The sequence below is a fragment of the Oncorhynchus gorbuscha genome, unplaced genomic scaffold, assembly GCF_021184085.1.
Source record: "Oncorhynchus gorbuscha isolate QuinsamMale2020 ecotype Even-year unplaced genomic scaffold, OgorEven_v1.0 Un_scaffold_1402, whole genome shotgun sequence".
Taxonomy (NCBI): Eukaryota; Metazoa; Chordata; class Actinopteri; order Salmoniformes; family Salmonidae; genus Oncorhynchus; species Oncorhynchus gorbuscha.
Genome location: NW_025746188.1, coordinates 11,593 through 33,204, shown reverse-complemented (window position 1 = coordinate 33,204; position 21,612 = coordinate 11,593). Strand labels below are relative to the sequence as shown.

General features: G+C 45.6%; 1 protein-coding gene across 1 annotated transcript in view; it reads right to left on the bottom strand.

The window, feature by feature from the left end:
* Window positions 1–20,168, bottom strand: part of LOC124022472 (ras-related protein Rap-1b) — a 131,411-nt gene extending 111,243 nt beyond the window's left edge. Inside the window, exon 1 of the mRNA XM_046337388.1 lies at window positions 20,097–20,168. The gene's annotated coding sequence lies outside the window, so the exon portion shown is untranslated. The remainder of the gene's footprint in view (window positions 1–20,096) is intronic.
* Between the last annotated feature and the right edge of the window lie 1,444 nt (window positions 20,169–21,612).

The window sequence follows — 21,612 nt, the reverse complement described above, 5'->3', positions numbered from 1 at the left end:
GCCTAGGAGTAGCTACAGTAGCCTAGGAGTAGCTACAGTAGCCTAGGAGTAGCCTAGGAGTAGCTACAGTAGCCTAGGAGTAGCCTAGGTGTAGTCACAGTAGCCTAGGAGTAGCCTAGGAGTAGCCTACAGTAGCCTAGGAGTAGTCTACAGTAGCCTAGGAGTAGCCTAGGAGTAGTCACAGTAGCCTAGGAGTAGCTACAGTAGCCTAGGAGTAGCTACAGTAGCCTAGGAGTAGCTACAGTAGCCTAGGAGTAGTCACAGTAGCCTAGGAGTAGCCTAGGAGTAGCCTAGGAGCAGCCTACAGTAGCCTAGGAGCAGCCTACAGTAGCCTAGGGCTAGCCTACAGTAGCCTAGGAGTAGCTACAGTAGCCTAGGAGTAGCTACAGTAGCCTAGGAGCAGCCTGGAGTAGCCTAGGAGTAGCTACAATAGCCTAGGAGTAGCCTATAGTTGCCTAGGAGTAGCTACAGTAGCCTAGGAGTAGCTACAATAGCGTAGGAGTAGCTACAATAGCTTAGGAGTAGACAATTGGCTGTGGTGCTGAAATGTGGATACGAGGGCACTATTACAAGCGGCACCCAGCCCATCAATCAGGAGAATATCACATTTTATTTCCATGTCCACCAGCTTTGTACAGTTTCTGCAAATCAACATATCTGCATCTAGTAATTCATTACAGTAGCTAACTAGCTAGCCACAGTTTCTGTAGTCAACATAGCTGCATCTAGTAATTCATTACAGTAGCTATTTAGCTAGCCACAGTTTCTGTAGTCAACATAGCTGCATCTAGCTATTCATTACAGTAGCTATTTAGCTAGCTAATGGGGACTTGATTTACTTTTTTTTATAGAAACAGCCTAAGTTTTAAGAGGTCTAAAATGCACGTACCTCAAGCTCCGGTGCCCAAGTGGTCCCCAACATCCCCTGATCAATCCATCCCTGCCTCTCCTCATATCTCACATTACAAAATGACTTGACGTTATCATGACGTCACAGCGGTTATGGTCGGCATGTTTTCATTGGTGAAAAGGTCTATGAAATGTACCTTGCAAATCACCTTGTCATCTATTTATCACTGTACATGATCTAAGACGTTGTGACGTGTCATTGGACTATTGTGTCCGAACACTTTGTAGGAAAATAATTCCATAGGATAGCTACATTATGTTGAAAATTGCTGAACATTGCGCACACAATGTTTACAATGTTAGTTTACTGGTTAGTTTACAATGTTAGTTGGTTAGTTCACAATGTTTAATGTTAGTTTACTGGTTAGTTCAATGTCAGTTTACTGGTTAGTTCACAATGTTTAATGTTAGTTTACTGGTTAGTTCAATGTTAGTTTACTGGTTAGTTCACAATGTTTAATGTTAGTTTACTGGTTAGTTCACAATGTTTAATGTTAGTTTACTGGTTAGTTCAATGTTAGTTGGTTAATTCACAATGTTTAATGTTAGTTTACTGGTTAGTTCACAATGTTTAATGTCAGTTTACTGGTTAGTTTACAATGTTAGTTGGTTAGTTCACAATGTTTAATGTTAGTTTACTGGTTAGTTCAATGTTAGTTTACTGGTTAATTCACAATGTTTAATGTTAGTTTACTGGTTAGTTCAATGTTAGTTGGTTAGTTCACAATGTTTAATGTTAGTTTACTGGTTAGTTCAATGTTAGTTTACTGGTTAATTCACAATGTTTAATGTTAGTTTACTGGTTAATTCACAATGTTTAATGTTAGTTTACTGGTTAGTTTACAATGTTAGTTGGTTAATTCACAATGTTTAATGTTAGTTTACTGGTTAGTTCAATGTTAGTTGGTTAGTTCACAATGTTCAATGTTAGTTTACTGGTTAGTTTACAATGTTAGTTGGTTAATTCACAATGTTTAATGTTAGTTTACTGGTTAATTCACAATGTTTAATGTTAGTTTACTGGTTAATTCACAATGTTTAATGTTAGTTTACTGGTTAGTTTACAATGTTAGTTGGTTAATTCACAATGTTTAATGTTAGTTTACTGGTTAATTCACAATGTTTAATGTTAGTTTACTGGTTAGTTCAATGTTAGTTGGTTAGTTCACAATGTTTAATGTTAGTTTACTGGTTAGTTCAATGTTAGTTTACTGGTTAGTTCAATGTTAGTTTACTGGTTAGTTCACAATGTTTAATGTTAGTTTACTGGTTAGTTCAATGTTAGTTGGTTAATTCACAATGTTTAATGTTAGTTTACTGGTTAGTTCACAATGTTTAATGTCAGTTTACTGGTTAGTTCACAATGTTTAATGTCAGTTTACTGGTTAGTTCAATGTTAGTTTACTGGTTAGTTCACAATGTTTAATGTTAGTTTACTGGTTAGTTCACAATGTTTAATGTTAGTTTACTGGTTATTTGGTGAGTTGTTTTGTAACAGTTGTTTGTCCTGTTAAAAGGGTGTATATGAAACATTCTAAGTCCTCCTTAATGCTTCTGCTCTATAACATGATAACAACAACAAGTCCACTGTGTCCCACTCTATAGGGAATAGCCTTCCATTTGGGGGGCGCATTCTCACCCCACACATCTGGAATGGATGTTTCTCCCTGCTGTCCCTGTGTTTCAGAGGGGGAGGGAAGGAAGGGAGGGAGGAAGGAAGGAAGGAGGGATGGGAGGGAAGGAAGGAAGGAAGGAAGGAAGGAAGGAAGGAAGGAAGGAAGGAAGGATGGGAAGGAAGGAAGGAGGGATGGGAAGGAAGGAAGGATGGGAAGGAGGGAGAGAAGGAAGGAAGGAAGGGAGGGAGAGAGAAGGAAGGAATGAGGAAGAGAAGGAAGGAAGGAAGGGAGGGAGAAGGAAGGAGAGAAGAGAAGGAAGGAGGGAGAGAAGGAAGGAAGGAGGGAGAGAAGGAAGGAGGAAGAGAAGGAAGGAGGGAGAAGGAAGGAGGGATGGAAGGAGGGAGAGAAGGAAGGAGGGAGAGAAGGAAGTAGGGATGGAAGGAAGGAAGGAAGGAGGGAGAAGGAAGGAGAGAAGAGAAGGAAGGAGGGATGGGATGGAAGGAAGGAAGGAAGGAAGGAAGGAAGGAAGGAAGGAAGGAAGAAAGGAAGGAAGGAAGGAGGAAGAGAAGGATGGAAGGAGGGAGAAAAGAGAAGGAAGGAGGGAGAGATGCGATGGAAGGAAGGAGGGAGAGAAGGAAGGAAGGAAGGAAGGAAGGAAGGAAGGAAGGAAGGAAGGAAGGAAGGAAGGAAGGAAGGAAGGAAGGAAGGAAGGACGGAGGAAATTAGGGAAGGAGGGGAGGAGATGGATGGGGCTGAATTAAGACAGGAGGAGTTTCTACAATCTCTCTAGTCTTCAGGATAAACATATATATTTTTCTTGGAGTTAGTTTATGAGCTAGAAGTACAAAGGGCTTGAGTGAATTAGCTGCTTCATAAAACCATAGGACTGCTGAGGCAAATGTGCTGCTTCATAAAACCATAGGACTACTGAGGCAAATGTGCTGCTTCATAAAACCATAGGACTGCTGAGGCAAATGTATCACCAATCTACATGCCTCCCCGTCTACACGCCTCCCCCTCTACACGCCTCCCCCGTCTACACGCCTCCCCCGTCTACACGCCTCCCCCGTCTACACGCCTCCCCCGTCTACACGCCTCCCCGTCTACACGCCTCTCCCGTCTACACGCCTCTCCTTCTACACGCCTCCCCCGTCTACACGCCTCCCCGTCTACACGCCTCCCCCGTCTACACGCCTCCCCTTCTACACGCCTCCCCTTCTACACGCCTCCCCCGTCTACACGCCTCCCCCGTCTACACGCCTCCCCCGTCTACACGCCTCCCCCGTCTACACGCCTCCCCCGTCTACACGCCTCTCCCTTCTACACGCCTCTCCTTCTACACGCCTCTCCTTCTACACGCCTCTCCTTCTACACGCCTCTCCTTCTACACGCCTCTCCTTCTACACGCCTCTCCTTCTACACGCCTCTCCTTCTACACGCCTCTCCTTCTACACGCCTCTCCTTCTACACGCCTCTCCTTCTACACGCCTCTCCTTCTACACGCCTCTCCTTCTACACGCCTCTCCTTCTACACGCCTCCCCGTCTACACGCCTCCCCTTCTACACGCCTCCCCCGTCTAAGAGCCAAAGCCTAGATTTAGATATACGTGAGAAACAACGACTGTTGCACCGAACTTCTATTGAGACCAATGCAGTCCTTTGTAGCTCAGTTGGTACAGCATGGTGCTGGTAATGCCAAGGTAGTGGGATTGATCAGTTGGTACAGCATGGTGCTGGTAACTCCAGGGTAGTGGGATTGATCAGTTGGTACAGCATGGTGCTGGTAATGCCAAGGTAGTGGGATTGATCAGTTGGTACAGCATGGTGCTGGTAACTCCAGGGTAGTGGGATTGATCAGTTGGTACAGCATGGTGCTGGTAACTCCAGGGTAGTGGGATTGATCAGTTGGTGCAGCATGGTGCTGGTAACTCCAGGGTGGTGGGATTGATCAGTTGGTACAGCATGGTGCTGGTAACTGGGACCACCTATACGTAAAATGTATCCCAGATCAGCACTCCTATCGAGATGCTTAATAAAAATTCAGGCACCGAAGCACTTTGCCGTCCCAATTTCCTGTGAATTGACATGTTGGGGCTGAGGTTTCAAATCGCTGCCTCGCTGTCCTACGATAACATCACCACTTGAACTCCTCTCGTAACTCTGAACAGAAATCCTGCATGAAAATGGCACCCTATTCCCTGTTTAGTGCACTCCTTTTGAGCAGGGTCCATTGGGTAGGGACTGTAGGGAATAAGGCTGTCGTTTGGGACCCAGCCTTGTGTTGCTCTATTCCAGCCTCTCTTCTGTTCTGATTCACCTGTATCTGATCCCCCCCACCTCCTATCTATTCACACAGACAACCATACAGACACCGATGCATTGTGGGTCGTTGGTATGGAGGTTTGAGAGGTTCCTCTCAGGACTGATTATCTGAATGACGTGAATGAAGCCTTTTGTAGGTGGGCCTTAAAAAAAAACACACAACCACTTTCTATTGACCAGGGTCCATGTCTCACACACACACACACACACACACACACACACACACACACACACACACACACACACACACACACACACACACACACACACACACACACACACACACACACACACACACACACACACACACACACACACACAGAGGGGAGTTATTTAAATGCTAAACACTCTCCCTTTTCCAATCAGTCTCAGATCTCAAGCGCTGCTGCTGGGTAGAAATAGCCAGAGACACTAGAGAAGTATGATCGGCTGAAATGACCATATCGGAGAAGACACACTGCATTTACCAGTCTAAACCATCATCATGTTTATAGGTGATCACCATTTACCAGTCTAAACCAGCATCATGTTTATAGGTGCTCACCATTTACCAGTCTAAACCAGCATCATGTTTACAGGTGATCACCATTTACCAGTCTAAACCAGCATCATGTTTACAGGTGATCACCATTTACCAGTCTAAACCAGCATCATGTTTACAGGTGATCACCATTTACCAGTCTAAACCAGCATCATGTTTACAGGTGATCACCATTTACCAGTCTAAACCAGCATCATGTTTACAGGTGATCACCATTTACCAGTCTAAACCAGCATCATGTTTATAGGTGCTCACCATTTACCAGTCTAAACCATCATCATGTTTATAGGTGATAACCATTTACCAGTCTAAACCATCATCATGTTTTTAAATCAAATCCCACTTCATAGTTACCAGGATTAGCAACCAACAGCGGTGATGTAATAGTTGAAGAGCAGAGAACTGTGCTGTGATGTAATAGTTGAAGAGCAGAGAACTGTGTTGTGATGTAATAGTTGAAGAGCAGAGAACTGTATTGTGATGTAATAGTTGAAGAGCAGAGAACTGTATTGTGATGTAATAGTTGAAGAGCAGAGAACTGTGTTGTGATGTAATAGTTGAAGAGCAGAGAACTGTGTTGTGATGTAATAGTTGAAGAGCAGAGAACTGTGTTGTGATGTAATAGTTGAAGAGCAGAGAACTGTATTGTGATGTAATAGTTGAAGAGCAGAGAACTGAGTTGTGATGTAATAGTTGAAGAGCAGAGAACTGTGTTGTGATGTAATAGTTGAAGAGCAGAGAACTGAGTTGTGATGTAATAGCTGAAGAGCAGAGAACTGTGCTGTGATGTAATAGTTGAAGAGCAGAGAACTGTGTTGTGATGTGATGTAATAGCTGAAGAGCAGAGAACTGTGTTGTGATGTAATAGCTGAAGAGCAGAGAACTGTATTGTGATGTAATAGCTGAAGAGCAGAGAACTGTATTGTGATGTAATAGTTGAAGAGCAGAGAACTGTGTTGTGATGTAATATCTGAAGAGCAGAGAACTGTGTTGTGATGTGATAGTTGAAGAGCAGAGAACTGTGTTGTGATGTGATGTAATAGTTGAAGAGCAGAGAACTGTGTTGTGATGTAATAGTTGAAGAGCAGAGAACTGTGTTGTGATGTAATATCTGAAGAGCAGAGAACTGTGTTGTGATGTAATAGCTGAAGAGCAGAGAACTGTGTTGTGATGTAATAGTTGAAGAGCAGAGAACGGTATTGTGATGTAATAGCTGAAGAGCAGAGAACTGTGTAGTGATGTGATAGTTGAAGAGCAGAGAACTGTGTTGTGTTGTGATGTAATAGTTGAAGAGCAGAGAACGGTATTGTGATGTAATAGCTGAAGAGCAGAGAACTGTGATGTAATAGCTGAAGAGCAGAGAACTGTGTTGTGATGTAATAGTTGAAGAGCAGAGAACTGTATTGTGATGTAATAGTTGAAGAGCAGAGAACTGTATTGTGATGTAATAGCTGAAGAGCAGAGAACTGTATTGTGATGTAATAGTTGAAGAGCAGAGAACTGTGTTGTGATGTAATAGTTGAAGAGCAGAGAACTGTGTTGTGATGTAATAGTTGAAGAGCAGAGAACTATGTTGTGATGTAATAGCTGAAGAGCAGAGAACTGTGTTGTGATGTAATAGCTGAAGAGCAGAGAACTGTATTGTGATGTGATGTAATAGTTGAAGAGCAGAGAACTATGTTGTGATGTAATAGCTGAAGAGCAGAGAACTATGTTGTGATGTAATAGCTGAAGAGCAGAGAACTGTGTTGTGATGTTGAAAGAGAAGTTTGGATCAAGATTAAGGCAGTGGACCGCCACCTGTTCACCACTTCTATCGGAGTGACCTTGATCCTTCTAGCTCCCTCTCTGCTCAGTGTGAAATAAAGGCTCATTAAATGATACTGTAAAAGGTCAAGGTTTGATCAATGTGTCATGCCTGGTGTGTTAAAATATACCACACACACACACACACACACACACACACACACACACACACACACACACACACACACACACACACACACACACACACACACACACACACACACACACACACACACACACACACACACACACACACACACACACACACACACACACACACACACACACCTCTGATAAGGCTGACAGTTACATAACTCAGGATCTCTTCAATCTTCAACTACAGTGGTCCACATCCTGCCTCAATTAGAGAAACATCCCTCTCAGAGTCCGACACAAGTACTCCAATTGTTTGTGTTATATTCAACCTGGCAGCATTCACCCTGGCCGCATTAACCCCGGCAACAGTAACCCCGGCAACAGTAACCCGGCAACATTAACCCCGGCAACAGCCTGTACAATACAACACAGAGATGCCAACCAACTACCACCAACACTGTTCTAGTCCTCCATGCAGACATGACTCTACACACCCTGGACCCTCCAGACACCCTACACACCCTGGACCCTCCAGACACCCTACACACCCTGGACCCTCCAGACACTCTACACACCCTGGGCCCTCCAGACACCCTACACACCCTGGAACCTCCAGACACCCTGGACCCTCCAGACACCCTACACACCCTGGACCCTCCGAGACTCTACACACCCTGGAACCTCCAGACACCCTGGACCCTCCAGACACCCTACACACCCTGGAACCTCCAGACACCCTGGACCCTCCAGACACCCTACACACCCTGGACCCTCCGAGACTCTACACACCCTGGGCCCTCCAGACACCCTACACACCCTGGAACCTCCAGACACCCTGGACCCTCCAGACACCCTACACACCCTGGACCCTCCGAGACTCTACACACCCTGGACCCTCCAACACTCTACAGGTCACCTCTGTATTCTGCAATAAATTCCTCAGCTTAAACAATAACAGTAACGCTGTAATGCCCGGGAGAAGACAGTAACCTTGTGACACACAGCTGGTAGGGACACACATTATTGAGAAAGAGCCATAGAAGAGACAGGAATGTAATTATTGTGTTAAATGTGTTAAACGATTGAGGTAAAAAGGCTTGTCACTTTACCTAAAGGGATGTCATAAGGTGAATGCACCAATTTGTAAGTCGCTCTGGATAAGAGCGTCTGCTAAATAACTTAAATGTAAATGTAAATGTTATAAAGGCCTTATTAAGGGGTTAAACAGACCTTATGAAGGGGTTAAACAGGCCTTATTAAGGGGTTAAACAGGCCTTATTAAGGGGTTATAAAGGCCTTATTAAGGGGTTATAAAGGCCTTATTAAGGGGTTATAAAGGCCTTATTAAGGGGTTATAAAGGCCTTATTAAGGGGTTAAACAGGCCTTATTAAGGGGTTAAACAGGCCTTATTAAGGGGTTAAACAGGCCTTATTAAGGGGTTAAACAGGCCTTATTAAGGGGTTAAACAGGCCTTATTAAGGGGTTATAAAGGCCTTATTAAGGGGTTAAACAGGCCTTATTAAGGGGTTAAACAGGCCTTATTAAGGGGTTATAAAGGCCTTATTAAGGGGTTAAACAGGCCTTATTAAGGGGTTAAACAGGCCTTATTAAGGGGTTAAACAGGCCTTATTAAGGGGTTATAAAGGCCTTATTAAGGGGTTATAGAGGACTTAAGTTATAGATCTTACAGTGCCTTCATAAAGTATTCACAACCCTTGATTTTTGTCATACTTTGTTGTGTTACTGCCTGAAATTAAAATGGATTTAATTTTGAGATTGTGTCAGTGGTCTACACACACACACACACACACACACAATACCCCATAACGTCAAAGTGGAATTATGTTTATAGACATTTTTACAAATGAATAAATAATAAAAAGCTAACAAAAAGAGAGAGAGAGACGTGAATAGTGGACAACCTGAGCTCATCGGACACGTCTCACACCACTGACTGAGAACAATGACGAACAACAGAGCAGCTCAGAGACTTGGGCTGCTGACAGACTGAGATACAAGGCCTAGGTAGGCCTGGCTACAACAGGGTGCTGACAGACTGAGATACAAGGCCTAGGTAGGCCTGGCTACAACAGGCTGCTGACAGACTGAGATACAAGGCCTAGGTAGGCCTGGCTACAACAGGCTGCTGACAGACTGAGATACAAGGCCTAGGTAGGCCTGGCTACAACAGGGTGCTGACAGACTGAGATACAAGGCCTAGTTAGGCCTGGCTACAACAGGCTGCTGACAGACTGATATACAAGGCCTAGGTAGGCCTGGCTACAACAGGCTGCTGACAGACTGAGATACAAGGCCTAGGTAGGCCTGGCTACAACAGGCTGCTGACAGACAGGCTGCTGACAGGCTGCTGACAGACTGAGATACAAGGCCTAGGTAGGCCTGGCTACAACAGGCTGCTGACAGACTGAGATACAAGGCCTAGGTAGGCCTGGCTACAACAGGCTGCTGACAGACTGAGATACAAGGCCTAGGTAGGCCTGGCTACAACAGGCTGCTGACAGACTGAGATACAAGGCCTAGGTAGGCCTGGCTACAACAGGCTGCTGACAGACTGAGATACAAGGCCTAGGTAGGCCTGGCTACAACAGGCTGCTGACAGACTGAGATACAAGGCCTAGGTAGGCCTGGCTACAACAGGCTGCTGACAGACTGAGATACAAGGCCTAGGTAGGCCTGGCTACAACAGGCTGCTGACAGACTGAGATACAAGGCCTAGGTAGGCCTGGCTACAACAGACTGCTGACAGACTGTACTGAGATACAAGGCCTAGGTAGGCCTGGCTACAACAGGCTGCTGACAGACTGAGATACAAGGCCTAGGTAGGCCTGGCTACAACAGGCTGCTGACAGACTGAGATACAAGGCCTAGGTAGGCCTGGCTACAACAGGCTGCTGACAGACTGAGATACAAGGCCTAGGTAGGCCTGGCTACAACAGGCTGCTGACAGACTGTACTGAGATACAAGGCCTAGGTAGGCCTGGCTACAACAGGGTGCTGACAGACTGTACTGAGATACAAGGCCTAGGTAGGCCTGGCTACAACAGGCTGCTGACAGACTGAGATACAAGGCCTAGGTAGGCCTGGCTACAACAGGCTGCTGACAGACTGAGATACAAGGCCTAGGTAGGCCTGGCTACAACAGGCTGCTGACAGACTGAGATACAAGGCCTAGGTAGGCCTGGCTACAACAGGCTGCTGACAGACTGAGATACAAGGCCTAGGTAGGCCTGGCTACAACAGGCTGCTGACAGACTGTACTGAGATACAAGGCCTAGGTAGGCCTGGCTACAACAGGCTGCTGACAGACTGAGATACAAGGCCTAGGTAGGCCTGGCTACAACAGGCTGCTGACAGACTGAGATACAAGGCCTAGGTAGGCCTGGCTACAACAGGCTGCTGACAGACTGAGATACAAGGCCTAGGTAGGCCTGGCTACAACAGGCTGCTGACAGACTGAGATACAAGGCCTAGGTAGGCCTGGCTACAACAGACTGCTGACAGACTGTACTGAGATACAAGGCCTAGGTAGGCCTGGCTACAACAGGCTGCTGACAGACTGAGATACAAGGCCTAGGTAGGCCTGGCTACAACAGGCTGCTGACAGACTGAGATACAAGGCCTAGGTAGGCCTGGCTACAACAGGCTGCTGACAGACTGAGATACAAGGCCTAGGTAGGCCTGGCTACAACAGGGTGCTGACAGACTGTACTGAGATACAAGGCCTAGGTAGGCCTGGCTACAACAGGCTGCTGACAGACTGAGATACAAGGCCTAGGTAGGCCTGGCTACAACAGGCTGCTGACAGACTGAGATACAAGGCCTAGGTAGGCCTGGCTACAACAGGCTGCTGACAGACTGTACTGAGATACAAGGCCTAGGTAGGCCTGGCTACAACAGGCTGCTGACAGACTGAGATACAAGGCCTAGGTAGGCCTGGCTACAACAGGCTGCTGACAGACTGAGATACAAGGCCTAGGTAGGCCTGGCTACAACAGGCTGCTGACAGACTGTACTGAGATACAAGGCCTAGGTAGGCCTGGCTACAACAGGCTGCTGACCGACTGAGATACAAGGCCTAGGTAGGCCTGGCTACAACAGGCTGCTGACAGACTGAGATACAAGGCCTAGGTAGGCCTGGCTACAACAGGCTGCTGACAGACTGTACTGAGATACAAGGCCTAGGTAGGCCTGGCTACAACAGGCTGCTGACAGACTGAGATACAAGGCCTAGGTAGGCCTGGCTACAACAGGCTGCTGACAGACTGAGATACAAGGCCTAGGTAGGCCTGGCTACAACAGGCTGCTGACAGACTGAGATACAAGGCCTAGGTAGGCCTGGCTACAACAGGCTGCTGACAGACTGTACTGAGATACAAGGCCTAGGTAGGCCTGGCTACAACAGGCTGCTGACAGACTGAGATACAAGGCCTAGGTAGGCCAGGCTACAACAGGCTGCTGACAGATTGTACTGAGATACTAGGAAGAGACAGGCCAGGCTACAACAGACTGCTGACAGACAGATTGTACTGAGATACTAGGAAGAGACAGGCCAGGCTACAACAGACTGCTGACAGACAGATTGTACTGAGATACTAGGAAGAGACAGGCCAGGCTACAACAGACTGCATTAGCTATAACATCACATGGCATCTTTCCTCACAAGCCCCCCTCTGCCTGTCAGATGTTTATGCCATCTTGACAGCCTCAGGAGGAAACTATTGCCATTAAAAGGTTGGTTAGAAAATGTATAGCAGCATAATTTTATTCACAAGCTAAGATAGCTGCTAGCATTTAGCCACCCAGGAGCACAATGTAATTCACTAGCTAGATGTTAACTGCTAGCATTTAGCCACCCAGGAGCACAATGTCATTGTAAGTCGCTCTGGATAAGAGCGTCTGCTAAATGACTTAAATGTAATGTAAATGTACTAGCTAGATGTTAACTGCTAGCCTTTAGCCACCCAGGAGCACAATGTAATTTACTAGCTAGATGTTAACTGCTAGCCTTTAGCCACCCAGGAGCACATTGTCATTTACTAGCTAGATGTTAACTGCTAGCATTTAGCCACCCAGGAGCACAATGTCATTTACTAGCTAGATGTTAACTGCTAGCAATTAGCCACCCAGGAGTACAATGTAATTTACTAGCTAGATGTTAACTGCTAGCATTTAGCCACACAGGAGCACAATGTCATTTACTAGCTAGATGTTAACTGCTAGCATTTAGCAACCCAGGAGCACAATGTCATTTACTAGCTAGATGTTAACTGCTAGCATTTAGCCACACAGGAGCACAATGTCATTTACTAGCTAGATGTTAACTGCTAGCCTGAAACACAATGCCAATCACTAGCTAGCTGTAAGCATAGCAGCATGTAGCCACCCTGGGGAGCAGCTCTGGTTCCATGGATGCGGAGAGGTCGGGCAGGCAGAGGAAGAAGGGGAAACGTCAGAGGGCCGCCATGTTTAACAAGGCCCTTTGGCCGAAAGGAAAAGTGGGCTAACCGGTGGTAGTGGAGGGAGGAGGACACCACTTCCCAGAAATGACCAGGAGGATATACCAACAGCCGTACAGTCAGGCTGCATCGTCAATGGTCATGCCACAGCCCCCGCCCCTAGTTAGAGTCCATCTCATCCTGGGTCCCTGGTTGAGAGAGAGAAGCATTCCTTGTCATGTCACAGCCCCCGCCCCTAGCTAGAGTCCATCTCAACCTGGGTCCCTGGTTGAGAGAGAGAACCATTCCTGGCCATGTCACAGCCCCGCCCCTAGCTAGAGTCCATCTCATCCTGGGTCCCTGGTTGAGAGAGAGAACCATTCCTGGCCATGTCACAGCCCCCGCCCTAGCTAGAGTCCATCTCAACCTGGGTCCCTGGTTGAGAGAGAGAACCATTCCTGGTCATGTCACAGCCCCCGCCCCTAGCTAGAGTCCATCTCATCCTGGGTCCCTGGTTGAGAGAGAGAACCATTCCTGGTCATGTCACAGCCCCCGCCCCTAGCTAGAGTCCATCTCAACCTGGGTCCCTGGTTGAGAGAGAGAACCATTCCTGGTCATGTCACAGCCCCCGCCCCTAGCTAGAGTCCATCTCAACCTGGGTCCCTGGTTGAGAGAGAGAAGCATTCCTTGTCATGTCACAGCCCCCGCCCCTAGCTAGAGTCCATCTCATCCTGGGTCCCTGGTTGAGAGAGAGAACCATTCCTGGCCATGTCACAGCCCCCGCCCCTAGCTAGAGTCCATCTCAACCTGGGTCCCTGGTTGAGAGAGAGAACCATTCCTGGCCATGTCACAGCCCCCGCCCCTAGCTAGAGTCCATCTCAACCTGGGTCCCTGGTTGAGAGAACCATTCCTGGACATGGCCTTGCATCGATATCAGGAGGGAAGCCGTTAGTGTCCTATGGTCCCTGGTTGAGAGAGAGAACCATTCCTGCATCTGTGACTCCTCACATCCTCTCTCGTCATCTCCCTCTCAACCAGTGGAGACCTTCCTCCTCAGTGAATTTCATATATATATTTTTTAAATAGTGAAACTAAAAAAAGTTATCCTTTTTAGATAAAACTATACTAAATATATTCACGTCACCAAATAATTGAACCACTGTAGGTTGTAGCAACCTCATGATGGGTACAGGGAAAATGAGACTATCGTGTGGTAGACTAAAACCTATGGGATGTTGCATTGAACTGGGTGAATGGAATAGGACTGTCATCCAATATGCTGTAATAGAAATAAGGCCCTGCTCATAGAAAAATAGTAATAATCCTCCCTCGTCTTAAAACGGCACTGACCACCACTGTTCTCAACCCCACTACCTCTCTAATGGGAAGGAGGCGAGGAAATAGGACGTGAGGAAATATGAAATAGGACACAAGGAAATAGGACACAAGGAAATAGGAAATAGGATGCAAGGAACTAGGAAATAAGACACAAGGAAATAGGAAATAGGACACAAGGAAATAGGAAATAGGACACAAGGAAATAGGATACAAGGAAATAGGATGCAAGGATTGAAGGGAAGTTGATTTGAGATTTGAACCTTCCTCTCTAATGGGAAGGAGGTGAGGAAATAGGACGCAAGGAAATAGGACGCAAGGATTGAAAGGAAAGTTGATTTGAGAGATAGAGCCTTAGGTGAGCCAGCGGAGTAGTCTGCTATTGGGGTCTCTCCATAAAAATAGAATAACTAGAATGGGGGAATCCCATTCAAGTCAATGGGCCTGTGATAGGTGGACCGGCGGCCATATTGAGTGTACCCATAGAAGGAAGTCATTCTGTGTCTATGGTTCTCTCTGTCCTCAGGGACCAGTCCAGACGTCTCTATGGGAGGTGTCATTTATCACCAGCAGTCAATAAGGCAGTCAGTCAGTCAGTTCAGTCAGACAATAAGTCAGACAGGCAGTCATTTGCTCTATCTGACAGCCAGCCTAGCACCATGCTGCTCTGCATAAAGGCTATACTCCCCCAGGACTCCTTCCTTCCCAACACTGGCTGACTGGCTAGCTGGCTGACTGGCTGACTGGCTGACTGGCTGGCTGACTGACTGACTGACTGGCTAGCGGGCTGACTGGCTGGCTGACTGACTGGTTGGCTGAGTGGCTGATTGACTGGTTGGCTGGCTGCCTGGCTGACTGACTGGCTGGCTGACTGCCTGGCTGGCTGACTGACTGTGTGCTCTGCGACATCCTAATACGCTAATACACCTCACTGCAAACATTCAGCTGCCAATACGCTGCTTAGCACAATCAGACAGGAGACAACCGACACTAGTCTACGTTCCAAATGGCACCCTATTCCCCCATAGGGCACTGGTCTAAAGTAGTGGACTACCGCATAGGGCCCAAGTTAAAAGTAGTGCACTACATAGGGAATAGGGTGTCATTTGAGAAGTAGACGAGATGTCAAGAGTCCTTAGGCTAACGGACATCTCTGGACTAACAAAGTCAGCGAGGAGGATCAGACTGAAAAGCAGTTAATGTAATGACTCTTGGTGTTAGGTGAGGTTATCAAATCACATTTTATTAATCCCATGTGCCAAATACAACAGGTGTAGGTAGACCTTACCGTGAAATAACCCACAATGCAGTTCTAATAAAATAAAGTGAAGAAAAGATTCACTAAATAAACGAACACAATAAAATAACAATAACGAAGCTATAAGGTGAATGCACCAATTTGTAAGTCGCTCTGGATAAGAGCGTCTGCTAAATGACTTAAATGTTAAATGTAAATGATATATATATGGGTGTACCGGTACCGAGTCAATGTGGGGGGTACAGGTTAGTCAAGGTAATTGGAGGTAATATGTACATTTGTATTTTAATTGAACCTTTATTTTAACTAGGCAAGTCAGTTAAAGAACAAATTCATATTTACAATGACGGCTTCCCAAAAGACAAAAAGGACTTCTGTGGGGACGGGGACCAACACTATAAATATAGGACATGACACACATCACGACAAGAGACACAACACAGCAACACATAAACACACATCACGACAAGGGATACAACACAGCAACACATAAACACACATCACGACAAGGGATACAACACAACACACAAACACACATCACGACAAGAAATACAACACAGCAACACACAAACACACATCACGACAAGAGACACAACACAGCAACATGACACACATCACGACAAGAGATACAACACTACAACACATAAACACACATCACGACAAGAGATACAACACAGCAACACATAAACACACATCACGACAAGAGACAACACAGCAACACATAAACACACATCACGACAAGAGAAACAACACAGCAACACATAAACACACATCACGACAAGAGAAACAACACAGCAACATGACAAGAAATACAACACAGCAACACATAAACACACATCACGACAAGAGACACAACACAGCAACACATAAACACACATCACGACAAGAGAAACAACACAGCAACACATAAACACACATCACGACAAGAGATACAACACAGCAACACATAAACACACATCACAACAAGGGATACAACACAGCAACACATAAACACACATCACAACAAGAGATACAACACTACAACACATAAACACACATCACAACAAGGGATACAACACAACACATAAACACACATCACGACAAGAGATACAACACAACACATAAACACACATCACAACAAGGGATACAACACAGCAACACATAAACACACATCACAACAAGGGATACAACACAGCAACACATAAACACACATCACGACAAGAGATACAACACAACACATAAACACACATCACAACAAGGGATACAACACAGCAACACATAAACACACATCACGACAAGAGAAACAACACAGCAACACATAAACACACATCACGACAAGAGATACAACACAGCAACACATAAACACACATCACGACAAGAGACACAACACAGCAACATGACACACATCACGACAAGGGATACAACACTACAACACAGCACTAAATAAAGACAGGCCTAAGACAACACAGCATGGTAGCAACACTACAAAAAGACAGGCCTAAGACAACAACAGCATGGCAGCAACACATGATAACACAGCATGGCAGCAACACATGACAACACAACATGGCAGCAACACATGACAACACAGCATGGCAGCAACACATGACAACACAGCATGGCAGCAACACAGCATGGCAGCAACACAGCATGGCAGCAACACATGACAACACACATCACACAAACTACTGCCTTGTCCCTGGTCTGACACGTACAGGAAACTACTGCCTTGTCCCTGGTATGTCACATACAGGAAACTACTGCCTTGTCCCTGGTCTGTCACATACAGGAAACTACTGCCTTGTCCCTGGTCTGACACGTACAGGAAACTACTGCCTAGTCCCTGGTCTGACACATACAGGAAACTACTGCCTTGTCCCTGGTCTGTCACATACAGGAAACTACTGCCTTGTCCCTGGTCTGATACATACAGGAAACTACTGCCTTGTCCCTGGTCTGATACATACAGGAAACTACTGCCTTGTCCCTGGTCTGTCACATACAGGAAACTACTGCCTTGTCTCTGGTCTGATACATACAGGAAACTGGTGGAAACTAGGAAACGTTCCCATTGGTTAAGAGATATTCTCTGGACGCCTTATAGCAACATGATCATCACCACAGTGGTCTTTCTAATATTAAGCCTTAGTGATAACATTATTCAACTGTTAAAAACCATTACACTGTTAGTACACACACACACACACACACACACACACACACACACACACACACACACACACACACACACACACACACACACACACACACACACACACACACACACACACACACACACACACACACACACACACACACACACACACACACACACACAACTGTCATAAACTAACTGAAAAACATAATAGTCCATTTAAAACATTGACCATTTGCCCTGCATACAGACAGTAGTGAACAGTAGAGAGAAGGTACAGCTGAGTAGAGGTCATAAAACGGTCAGAACTAAATAAAACACATTCAACAAACAAGCTCTTTATAAAGTCCTATAGTTCTCCCTCCCTCCCTCCCTCTCCCTCCCTTTCTTTCTCCATCCCTCCCCCCTCCCCCCCTCCCTCCCTTTCTTTCTCCCTCCCTCCCCCCCTCCCTCCTTTCTTTCTCCCTCCCTCCCTCCCTCTCTCTTTCTTTCTCCCTCCCACTCTCTCTCTTTCTTTCTTTCTTTCTCCCTCCCTCCCTCCCTCTTTCTCCCTCCCTCCCTCTTTCTTTCTTTCTTTCTCCCTCCCTCCCTCCCTCCCTCCCTCTTTCTTTCTCTCTTTCTCCCTCCCTCCCTCCCTCTTTCTTTCTCTCTCTCTCTCTCCCCCTCCCTCCCTCCCTCCCTCTTTCTTTCTCCCTCCCCCACTCCCTCCCTCTTTCTTTCTCTCTCTCTCCCTCCCTCCCTTTCTCCCTCCCTCCCTCCCTCTCTCTTTCTTTCTTTCTCCCTCCCTTTCTTTCTCCCTCCCTCTCTCTCTCTTTCTTTCTCCCTCCCACTCTCTCTTTCTTTCTTTCTCCCTCCCTCCCTCTTTCTCTCTTTCTTTCTTTCTTTCTTTCTTTCCTCCCTCCCTCTTTCTTTCTCTCTTTCTCCCTCCCACCCTCCCTCCCTCTTTCTTTCTTTCTTTCTTTCTTTCTCTCTTTCTCCCTCCCTCCCTCCCTCCCTCTTTCTTTCTCTCTTTCTCCCTCCCTCCCTCCCTCCCTCTTTCTTTCTCTCTTTCTCTCTTTCTCCCTCCCTCCCTCCCTCCCTCTTTCTTTCTCTCTTTCTCCCTCCCTCCCTCCCTCCCTCTTTCTTTCTTTCTCTTCTTCTCCCTCCCTCCCTCCCTCTTTCTCTCTTTCTCCCTCCCTCCCTCCCTCCCTCCCTCTTTCTTTCTCTCTTTCTCCCTCCCTCCCTCCCTCTTTCTTTCTTTCTCCCTCCCTCCCTCCCTCTTTCTTTCTCCCTCCCCCACTCCCTCCCTCTTTCTTTCTCCCTCCCCCACTCCCTCCCTCCCTCCTTTCTCCCTCCCTCCCTCTTTCTTTCTCCCTCCCTCCCTCTTTCTTTCTCCCTCCCTCCCTCTCTTTCTCCCTCCCTCCCTCTTTCTTTCTCCCTCCCTCTTTCTCCCTCCCTCCCTCTTTCTCCCTCCCTCCCTCTCTCCCTGACCGTGGTTTCACATCCTCTTACCAATAACTGACAGCAGAATGACTGATAGTTGTTCAGAGTAGTTCAAACTGTGTTGTAACTCAGGAAGTGTTTTATTATAATCTATAACTGTGAGGACAAAATGCATTCACATAAGAGACAACAGTTAGTTACTTTTACAAGTGTTCGTTGTGTTTTCACTTTGTGGATTATGTGTGTATTGTTTTGTATTACTAGGTATTACTGAACTGTTGGAGCTAGGATTTCGTTGCAACTCCAAATCTGTGTACACGACAAAATACACGTTGATTTGATTGCAGTCACAGAGTAGAAATCTTAAATATTTTCGAATGTATGATTGAAGAAAATCTCACTATTAAAATGAATATCAAATATGGATCTAACATGCTGTCGATCTTGGCCTATAGTCCACACGTTTCATAATCGTGAAGAGTATAAGCTAATATGACAATTCCGTGTCTTTTCGGTTCCGTTCAACTAAGATGAAACCACCACCCAGTTGTGTCCCTCCCCATCGACAGATTCACTCGTGAACTAGGCGGGGCCCGTATCTCACGCATATAGAACTAACTGCAGCTTTCACAGCATAAAAACGGTACAAAACTAATACGAAATAGATTACAAATGTTATCAAATTTGATAACCGCTTGAATAATTCCAGGCTTCCTGTTATGATAATCGATAAGGACCCAGTGTCCCAAAGAACGTGTGTAATTCTAGACAATCGAATAACTTTTCCATTTCCGTTGTAACTTCAACCCCGTCACGGGAAGGATATCGGTCAAAACGCTGTTCCTTTTTTGTTATCCAACCGCGCGACCGAGAACAGTCGCTGGATACAAACTCTGCATTATGCATGACAAAAAAATAAAATAAATACAATTGTCTGACAACATTATGAGTTGTATTGTTTCACTCTCTGCTCCGCCATATTCTAGGCATATGACCTGCGCTTCCGCAAACCGTGTGTTGTGCATCCCCAGAAACCGGTCTCCCGTTTTCATTTGCAATAATGGATCATTCTGTCTGGAAAAACCATGGCATCATGTGCCACTATTTCGCATTATCCCGAGCGGCCGAAAACGCCGCAAACATGGCACAGATAGTAACAAAATCTCAGCCAATAGAAATGTGTGTAGATAAGGTACTTACAGTTATCCTCCGGAGCTCCAATCTGTTAGCGCCTCTCGTCGCTCGGTCTGTCGCTTCTCTCTGGGCGAGGTTTTGCGTTTCCTCATGACGTTGCAGCCTCGTTTTGAGACGAGCACCGCTCGACTGTGCTCAGCTATTGCAGTAGCTGTAACATAGCCTAGTGTAGACATTTCGCAATACATTATTTCACACCAATAATATCTGACTGAAAAAACAATACGCTTTATTATACAATGCACTACAGGAAGCCGACCCCCAGCATTTAGTGGAGGACCATCCTCCTCAGGGAATTTAATAAAACATTTAAATAGTGACAAATAAACAAAAGGTATATATTTTTTTAGATAAAACTATAAATATATTCACTTCACCAAATAATTGAAATGAAGGTTTACATTAACTAGCCTAGTTATAAAGAAGAAGGTTAAATTAGCCTCAACAGCACTCTGTAGGAGAGCAGCAGACGACAGCTAGCTTCCACCCTTCCATCTGGGTACATTGACTTCAATACAAAGCCTATATTTTTACATTTTAACAGTCACTCTTACGCAGAGCGACTTACAGTAGTGAGTTCACCCCGCTATCATCCAGAAGGCGAGGTCAGTACAGGTGCATCAAAGCTGGGACCGAGAGACTGAAAAACAGCTTCTATCTCAAGGCCATCAGACTGTTAAACAGCCACCACTAACATTGAGTGGCTGCTGCCAACACACTGTCATTGACACTGACCCAACTCCAGCCATTTTAATAATGGGAATTGATGGGAAATGATGTAAATATATCACTAGCCACTTTAAACAATGCTACCTTATATAATGTTACTTACCCTACATTATTCATCTCATATGCATATGTATATACTGTACTCTACAACATCGACTGCATCCTTATGTAACACATGTATCACTAGCCACTTTAACTATGCCACTTTGTTTACTTTGTCTACACACTCATCTCATATGTATATACTGTACTCGATACCATCTACTGTATGCTGCTCTGTACCATCACTCATTCATATATCCTTATGTACATGTTCCTTATCCCCTTACACTGTGTATAAGACAGTAGTTTTGGAATTGTTAGTTAGATTACTTGTTGGTTATCACTGCATTGTCGGAACTAGAAGCACAAGCATTTCGCTACACTCGCATTAACATCTGCTAACCATGTGTATGTGACAAATAAAATTTGATTTGATTTACATACATGTTCATACTGGTCACCCGTTGTAAATCAAACCCATAACCCTGGCTTTACAAGCACAATGCTCTACACAGGACCTAGGAGGCTCATGGTTCTCAACCCCCTTCCATTGACACAGTAAATTATAATTATGATTATAATTATTATAATTATTTTATTTTTTTAAAGCTTTATTTAACTAGGCTAGTTAAGAACAGTGTGTTAACTGCCTGTTCAGGGTCAGAATGACAGATTTGTACCTTGTCAGCTCGGGGAGTTGAACTTGCAACCTTCCGGTTACTAGTCCAACGCTCTAACCACTAGGCTACCC